We start from the raw sequence: 9,294 nt of genomic DNA, 5'->3' as shown, positions 1-9,294 counted from the left end.
TGGTTTTCTAGAATACAAGATACAATAGAATGTTCTAGAAATGAGTACTGACCCAGAATCAGCCTGTTTCTTATTCATCTAAGGGGACCTGAATGTTACATATGCATAGGTCTGTATTGCTTTTATTTCAAATGTTCAAAGTCTAAAGGTGCTGGGAGCAATTGTTTACTTGTCTTCGTAGTCATAAGGGAACACAGCCAGTGCTCAGGGAAAAAGCCCAACGCTAGTGTTCCCTGGAGACGCACTAACCCAGCTGGATGTGTTGGCTTAGCACCTATCAGGGTAATTGCATTGTATGCAAACGAATCCAATGTGTTATGCAATGCTGATTAGTGTATGTAATTTGGTTTTCATTTTTACTGGGATTGCATAGCTCATCCCCCTGGACGGCATGGACTTATTTAGTGTTTAGTGCTTTTTAATTTTTACGTGACCTCCTTTAGTAACTAGGCACTGTTCACCACATACCCTCTTGTGATTTTGCTTTCAAGTTGTTTGCATCTGAAATGAGTGGAAATATAAAGTGATTTGAAAATTATAAACAATTAATTTTTTTTTTCCTGCTTAATGAGCAGAAACACTGGAAGTCATAAAATCAGGTTAAAAATGAATGCTAGGCTCTAGGGTTTTCCTGCTCCTCTGTTTCTCATTTGTTTGTGTGTTACTCTGAAGAGACCAGTGGTTCTTATTACAAACCAAGGAGGAATGTAGGATGATTGGATGATTCCAGGCTGCACTGAGCACGGCAGGAAGATTGGATTGGCTGGGTCACTGGAGCAGCACTTGGATTCTTCCAGCCATATTTGAATCCCCAAATTCCTTTGCAATAATCATTCGTTCATTCATTTACATACTCACTCAATAAATATTTATTAAACACCTGGGTTTAACTAAGACATTGTATACATGGTATATATACATTCTGTGGCCTTTAAACCCAAAAAGTGTCTATGGTTTTGCCACTGTGATAAATCCATTCCACTAACTCTTATAAAAATATCGAAGTCCAGGACTGGCCAGTTGGCTCAGTTGGTTAGAGCGTGGTGTTATAAGGCCAAGATCAAGGGTTCGGGTTCCTGTACTGGCCAGCAGCCAAAACCAAAAGCAAAACAAGCAAACAAAAATGTTGAAGTCTAAACTTATACCCCTCAGAACATTCTTCTACAATCGATGCCCACTTTTGCCACACAAGGATGTAGTAAGCATTCACAACCTGAATATAGACAGTGGGCATATTATGAATTTCGATTATAATTGTAAAGGACAAATTTTCAGTTGCCTATATGCTGGATTTTTTGTTTAGGACTACAAACACTTTTTTAAAAAACTAAGGTCTGTGGGTTTAGTTAATTTATAAGGCTATTCAACTCCATGAACTTCATTCTCCTGGACAGATGTTACGTAGCATATAATTGCTGATTTAGCCGGATCTTTTGGAGACCTGGATACTTAGCGCACCCAACTGGAGAGAAAGAAGAGTTTAGGCCTAAAGAGAAATCTTATGGAAACCAGCCTAGGCTGAGTTTGGGGGCTCTGCCTGGCCAAAAGGAAAGAAATGGAGAAAAGTTGCAAATGGACCAAGATAAGACTTCTAAATTGATTTTTTTTTGTCCTTAAAACATCGATATATTGACATTCCCATTTTCTCTTTCTACCCCAGATTAAACTTTGATCTTAGAGAATGGAATGAGGAATTTAATTTTGGTATGGCTTTTTTTGATAAGAGTTAAAAAAAATGAAAGTCTTATTTAAGTTGAACCATTGAGCTGCCTAGAAAAGCACAGCAGGAAGAAGTTCTGAAAGTTCCTTCCCACTTTTTTTGACACTCTCTAAATTGCTTTGACATAATACGTGGGTAAGAATATACATGGAAATCATAAAGAATATTGAGAAATATGAATGAGTAGCTTACAAAATTAACTTGTAAAATAACGTACTCTTAAAATGTCCTACTCAACATAGGAAAATATCCTACTCAACATAGGAATCCCATTTACCACATAGTGGGAAGGAAATACCAGTGGACTGGGTGGGGGAGATCCAGAATTTGGTCTTAGCTTTTAGATTTATTATTTACGTGACCTTTAACATGTCAGGTTCTTTGATCCTCTGTTGCCTTATCTACTGTAACAAAAAGGTTGTTAGGAGAGTCAAGATTATGTATATGAAATCGTTTGAATATTATTCAACACTGTAAATGTGGGAGATATTTTTATTGTATTTTATATTATATCGTATAGTGTATTATTAATACAGTTGTTCCTTAAGACCCATAGTTAAAAATGTCATGAGGACAAAGGATTTTTTTTGGAAACAAGTTTTAGTAAAATCAATGAGATAATAAAAAAATATACCCACCTTTCTAAGGTTTTTACTACATGTACCATTTGTTTTCTGTTATTATATCTAACAGGAAAATTACATGCTGCAAATAAATAAATATATTCTCAAGTTTGACAAAGATTGTATACAACAGTGATAAACTATGAACTAGTTTAATCCAATTTATCAAATTAGGTTGAATTATAATTATATGTATTCCTTAAAATGTGAAATGTATCACTTTTTAAGTCTGAGAGTCTCCTTATGATTAGAAAATGTTATTTTTCTATGTGTAGATGTATTAAAAAGCAGTTGCATTGCAGTTATTTGTCTCTTTTTAACCTTATTTGTAGCATTTCATACTTTTTTGCAAGCATTATCTGGACATTGCTAAATATTAACAGAAATGGTCACGTTTGCAAATTCGCAAACATATGAGGGTACTTTGAAAAGTTCATGGAAAAATTGAATTAAAAGATAATACAAATCTTTCCATGAACTTCTCGAAGACCCCTCATATTTGCTAGTGGAAGCAGAGCAAGGGATGTGGGATTTGGGGGTGGAGAGAGAGCCGGTGCCTCCGCAGCAGCCTCCACCTGCCACCTGCTCAGATAGGACTTGGTAAAAGGGGTCTTGGGCTTTCTGCCTCCAACAATCCGCCAGCCACTCTTTCATGGCGTTGGTGGAAAGGTCCCTTTTGTCCCTCTCAGAGAAAGACAGAGAAAGGGGAAAAAGAAACATAACCAGAGAGAATGAAGCCACAAGCACATATCCCACTTTCTGTTGATTAAAAACTCCTGAATTTCACCTCCATGTTATACAACGTATTGAGAAATGCCGTTTGCCTTTCTAGTGTGTGGAAGCCCTCATGTATTGGGCATTTTCCCTTTTCCTTTATGTCCCTCCTTTCCTTCCCCTCCCTTGCCATTCCTTCCCGTCTTTTTCCTTCCCTCCCTCTCCTCCTCCCTTCTTTTTATGTGTGAATTCTTTGCTATTTTAAAATACTTTTGTCTTTGCTGCACCTCCGGGATTCCCTGCACAGATGACACATGACTACAATGGGGCCTCCTTGGCTGAGCTCTGAGAGAAGGAGAAAGGAGAGATCTTCTCTGGGGAAATGGTTCCCAGTTTTCGATTCATCTTCAGGACCCTGCTGTGAGTCGACTAAACCCACATCACTTGGGAACAAACGGATCTCTCCTCCCACAGCTTTTTCGTTTCGCACCTTCTAAGACTTTCTCTGAGGTTTGAGAAGTTTCTTGAGCATTTCTCACAATTAGCAATTTTTAAAATTTCCTGTAGCATGTGATAGGAAAAGAAAAGACACTCATGGACCCCAGGGCAAACAATTAGGGTTTATGTTATTAAAAACGTGATTCTGCTAAATTTTATTTTCAAATATATTATTTAAAAAGTCTTGTTATTCCAGAGAATGTACCTGGGCTGTTGCAGACACAAGGTCTCTGCTTCATGTGAGAAGAGCTTTGTTTTCACAAACCCCACTTGTACCAGAGATTTTTCTGAGTTGGTTCTTTTAAAGACAATAATTCTAAAGAGAGTCAATAATAATCTGAGCTGATGATGCTGGCAGGCCCGTGCAGCGCTTCCTACATGCAAGGCATTCTCCCAAGCATTTCGTTCTTCACAGCAATCCTTTGAGGTAGGTGCTATGATGATCGCCATTTTATAGATGAGGAAGTCGAGGCACAGAGTGGTCAAGAGCCTAATCCTGTGTTGCACAATGAGGAAGTGGCACTATGGGGATTGGAATCAGGCTTTCAGGCTGGAGTCTGTGCCTCTAACCACTCCACCATCCTACCCTGGAAGTGGGGTGCCAGAAGGGGTGATCTCAGCACGGTGTCCAGATGGCCTCCACACCGTGCGCCTGAACAACTGGTGCACTGTCCTGCCTTCCTCTCTGCTCTTCGAGCAGGCCCCACTCATTCCGTCTGCCTGGAGCACTCTGCCCCAGACCTGCCCTGTGGGCTCCTTCTTGTCAGGTAAGCTTCAGGTTAAAATCCCCGCTGCAGGGGGCTTGACCAGCTGACATCATATTAAAGTAGCCCAGCATTCAACCCCTAGCCCAAGGTTGGGACCAGAGTCAATGCTTTATGAATATTTTGTTCAATGAATGCACAGCAAGGGGTAGGAACATGGAACAGTCTTCCATATTCTGAACGCCAGAGGTAAGATAAGAGATTGTCTCAGGCTGTTCAGGCTATAACAGAATACCATAGATTGGGTGGCTTAAACAGCAGACATTTATTGATTACAGTTCTGGAGGCTAGTCTAAGATCAGGGTGCTGGCACGGTTGGATTCTGGTGAGGACTTTCTTCCTGGCTTGTAGACGACCACCTTCTCACTGGGTCTTCTCATGGGGGAGGGGGGAGGGGGAGACAGAAAGAGAGAGAGAGAGAGAGAGAGAACCAGCTCTCAGGTGTCTCTTCTTATAAGGGCACTAATCCCATCATGACGCCTTCACCCTCATGAGCTAATCACCTCCCAAAGCCCCCACCTCTAAATTCCATCACATTGGGGGTTAGGGCGTCAACACACGAATGTTTTGGGGGGGACAAAAACATTCAGACCATTTCATTCCTGTTCGTGTCCCAAACTCCAGGTCAACTCTGGAGAGCCCCTCCCCCTCCCCACTGCTTTCCCTCCATTTCTCAGGTGTGCACTTTTCCTTGCTCGCCTGTTGACTGCAGACCTGTCACAGCGGCAGGTCCTCTCTCCCCGTCTTGGCCTCTTCAGTGTACAAGCACTACGGCACATTGCTGTCACTGTGCGTGATGCTGTGCTCTATCTGAAACTCACTTCCAAGGTTTGGGCCCCTCCGTCCATTCCACAAGCATGTCCTACGTCCAGACCCTTGGCTTGTCCCAGCTCCAGTGGCTCACTGATGGGGCCTTCGGTGCAGCTCAGATGAGAAGGTTCAGGGCTGGGGAGGCTTCAAAGGAGAAGGTTTCCTCTTTGGTCAAGAGACACACTTGAGTGTCACAGCAGAAATGAAGCTGTCACTCTTATCACAAGGGCTGTAAGAATTCTTGTGGACATGGACTGTGGCTGATTCCAGTTAACATCCATTATAAGTCATGGTCCTTTTTATATCCCTCTCACAGGATTGCAGTTGCATTTTGGAATTTTCTCTTGCTTTGTGAACTGATCTGATTCACAAAATTAAGTAGGACTGAATTTCAGCATGATTTTTTAGAGGGTGTGTAAATACTTACCTTGTTTTTTACACTTTCCCCTAAGTCTGTCACTAGAGGGCACTGTTGTGACACAATCCATATTAGTGGGGGGAATCTTTTTTTCCTCTGCTTTACCCCAAGAGAAGACATAGGAAATATTTTTAACGTAATGCATGTTTGGGAAATTTCCCCAGAGGAGTCTCAGTGGGAGGCAGAGCTCAGCTGAAAGATGTCTTATCCCCATCTCCCCTGACTTCGACTCACAGTTTAGACTTGGCCAAACAGGTATTCCCATTGAGGGTTTTGATGCCCACATGCAGGGATGGGAAGCCTTCTTTAGGGTGGGGAGAGGTGGAAAACATCTCTCTGGCCCCAGGGAGAGGCTATGTCCACTCTTTGGCCCTGGTGGCAGTGAAGCCCTGGGACCCAATTGGTTCTGTGGCCTGATTTTGGTTGTGATTCTGCCAGTTCATCCTCCTTTTGTTCTTGTGCGTTTTCTGAGCCCGGTGTGCTCCTTCTGATAAACTCATTCGCAGCTTGCACCGGCCAGAATCCATTCCATTCTTGCACCAATGAACTGAGGCTGATACAAGGCCAAGCACAAAACTGGAGAAATGAATTTTCAGAGATAGACGAAGAAGTTAATAAGTGTTCATTTGGGGGCTCAGTGTCTCTGATGCTCTCTTGGCTTTGATGCTTTTCCTCTTTTCCTTTCGGATTGCTTCTTCCTTCTCCCTCTGGCTGTGACAGTCACAGTGGGGACCAAGTTTCTAATACACAAAACTTGGGGGACACGATTCAGGCTTCAGGAGTATTGGGGGACATAATTCAATCCAGTACAGTCTGACTGTTAAGAGGGTGGGAAATCCTATTATGGTAACTGAAAGGTGGAGCCTCAAAGAGGTGATTGGATTGTAGGACCGTGCAGTAGTGAATGGATTAAAAGTGGTGGTCAGGGGTGTGGTTCTGAGGGCTTTAAAGAAGAGAAAGTCTTTTTTGAGCCTCTGCTACTGAGCACCACAGTGCTAAACACTTAGGCAATATTTGACTGGTTTGAGACCATAGGATTCAAATTGATTCCTGCAGTGTTCTCATGAGACAAAAGTTCTCCCATTTTTGAAGAAAGTTGTCGGTGTGCACTAGAGAACCAGGTTTCAATTACTTTGCACATCGTTTTGCTAAATGAGCAAGCTTTAAAAAGGCCCTGCAGACGCTGCAAAAATGTTCCCCAAGTGCAAAAGCTTAAAAACATAAGCGTCTTTTTGTAAATGTTGCCCTACAAAAACCTACCACAGGAATGAAAACTTAAGGAACAAACTAGATGGGAAACAAACCCGTGAGATACATAATTAGTGAGCACATCACCTCCTTGAATGGCTACTCATCAGTTTTTGTTACACTGGCATGAGCCAGATTTCGCTTTCAGTCACACCCATGAAAGTCTGGGCGAGTCTAACACAATTTAACGCATAATTTGACTTCATGACTGTTTGCAGTTTGCATATGAAAAGGAGATAGTCCAATGAGGCGATTCTGCTTCATAAGGAAAAATTTCCCTTTTGTTGTGAGCATTATTTAAGAAAAAGGCAAAAACAGAACTGCTTCCTGGGTGGTCTTTATCAAAAGTATGAAAAGTGCCCCCTCTACCATCGCTTGAGTCTGATATGTAAGGCACCGGTCAGTTTTGCACTGGACCAGCTCATCTCTATCCTATATTGGGCTGAAATTAACATCATCATTGTCCATGCCTACGTTAGGTCTTTTAAGATTACCTCTGCAGAAAGCCTACAGGACTGGATGAAAACAGGGAGGTACATAATGAAATAAGCTAATATCCTCCCCATTGTCACATGAGGCTGTGACCAATTCCCTAGTTCCAACTGGTGACGAGGCCCAGGAAGAAGCAAAATAAGTGATATTTTAAAATTTATTAAGAAAGAGGTGTCAGAACCTCAGTTTTTGCACAAAGGCAAAGGCTTTGCCTTCTTCCACCGACAGCTCTGTAGTTTCTGTTTAGTGACCCCTGGGTCATAATCACAGGGAGATCCACTGAGGTCACCTGCTGCAGGATGAACAGCTAAGGAGCTGGGAGTGACCGGGTGGAGCAGTTCAGTCCTGTGAGAGAGACTGAAGGCAGAAAGAAGTGCACATCTCTGATGGGTGATATTGTCATGTAGACGAGGGTGAGCCTGGGAAGAGGAAGGAGTGAGCCCAGTGGATGAGATCGAATCACAGGAGCAGGAGGGGAAAAGGGATTGGTCCATGGTCTCGATCTCAATTGCCAATAGCCTTTTGCTTAGTGTGACTGGAGCTGAACCAAGATCCTTGACACTCAGTGGAGGGGTTGTCATGGGGAGAAGTGTAGGGTCCTGAGCATCTTAGACATGGGGCTTAGAAAAGACAGGGCAGAGCCTGAGCCCACTGGCTGTGGACCTGGAACTAAGGTGAGAAAAGAGGAAGTGAGCTTGGCCTGTGTGTGTGTGTGTCTGTCTGTCTGTGGGACATGCAGACCTTTGGCAGGATAACGATAATCACAGTGCACACTCAGTATGTCTGAGGTACTAAGATTTTTAACGTGTATAACTAGAATTATAGGATTTTTACATATAACTCATTTAATTCTCACAACCACCCTACAAGGCAGGTACCATTATTATCCCCACTTAACAAATGAGCAAACTGAGGCAAAAGAGTGTAAGCCACTAGCACAACTAGTCAGTGGAGCCCAGGCCGTCTGACTCACAGACTCCTGACTCTTTGCTGCCTCACCATATGGGGTTGGCTGAATGACGACTCCCAAAGAAAATAGAAATGTTGGATTCCATCATTAATGGAAATCTCTTCCTAAAATTAATCTCTCCCTTCCCCACCCTCTCATGGTTTCCTTTTATCTCTGTAATTGCAACGATCACAGTTTGTCCTGTAATCCATACTATTTATGTTGCACATGTACCTGATTCCTCTAAAGAGTGGGGAGATTATGAAGTCTAATGATTGTTTTAAAAAATTATTGTATTCCCCAAATTACACAATAGAGTGTTTAGCTCATAATAGACCTTAAATAATAATTCAATGCATTGTAATTGGCAATTGTGTCTATGGGTAAAATTTTGTTCTAATAGCATTGAAAATATCAATATTTCAAAGTTGTCTTGACTCTTGTTAAAATGGTGTTTTAAAATGTAGGTTTTAAGATATGATGTTGATGGTGGGGGAGAAGGGAGAGGGAAGGAGGAAAAGGAGGAACTGGTAAAGGGACATGAAAATCACCTATATGTACATCGATAGATTAAAATAATAAAAAAAAATAAAATGTAGGTTTTACTATTATTCAGTGTTACACCACTTTCCCTGTGTAATGGACATGAAGAAAAGAATTATGCAAATACTCAAGCACTGTATATGCATTGAGGCCCGGACGGGCTGCACTTCAGTAATTTCTCCATTAGGAGGAGCAAAACTGAATGTGGCAGCCACTTCCAAAGTTAGCCTCTCCCTTTTATTGTAAAGACAAGGAAGTTTTATAAGAAAATTAAGTTGATTTAATCATTACATAAACACAATGATATCGGCAGAATTATGGCTAACAAATGGAAAACCAGTAACATCATTGAAATAAGCAAAGTGACATTCCATAATGCAATTTGCAAAAGGTTAAGTCGATCCACCAACAAAAGCTTGATCGTAGCAAACATTCTCTTTCCCTACAGCAGCTTCTCCAGTATTTTACATATCAATCAAGTAATTTGTCTGTCCTTGAGCAAGCGACCTTGCTGT

The sequence above is a fragment of the Cynocephalus volans genome, chromosome 1, assembly GCF_027409185.1.
Source record: "Cynocephalus volans isolate mCynVol1 chromosome 1, mCynVol1.pri, whole genome shotgun sequence".
NCBI classification, from domain to species: Eukaryota; Metazoa; Chordata; class Mammalia; order Dermoptera; family Cynocephalidae; genus Cynocephalus; species Cynocephalus volans.
Note: the sequence above shows the minus strand (reverse complement) of the source record.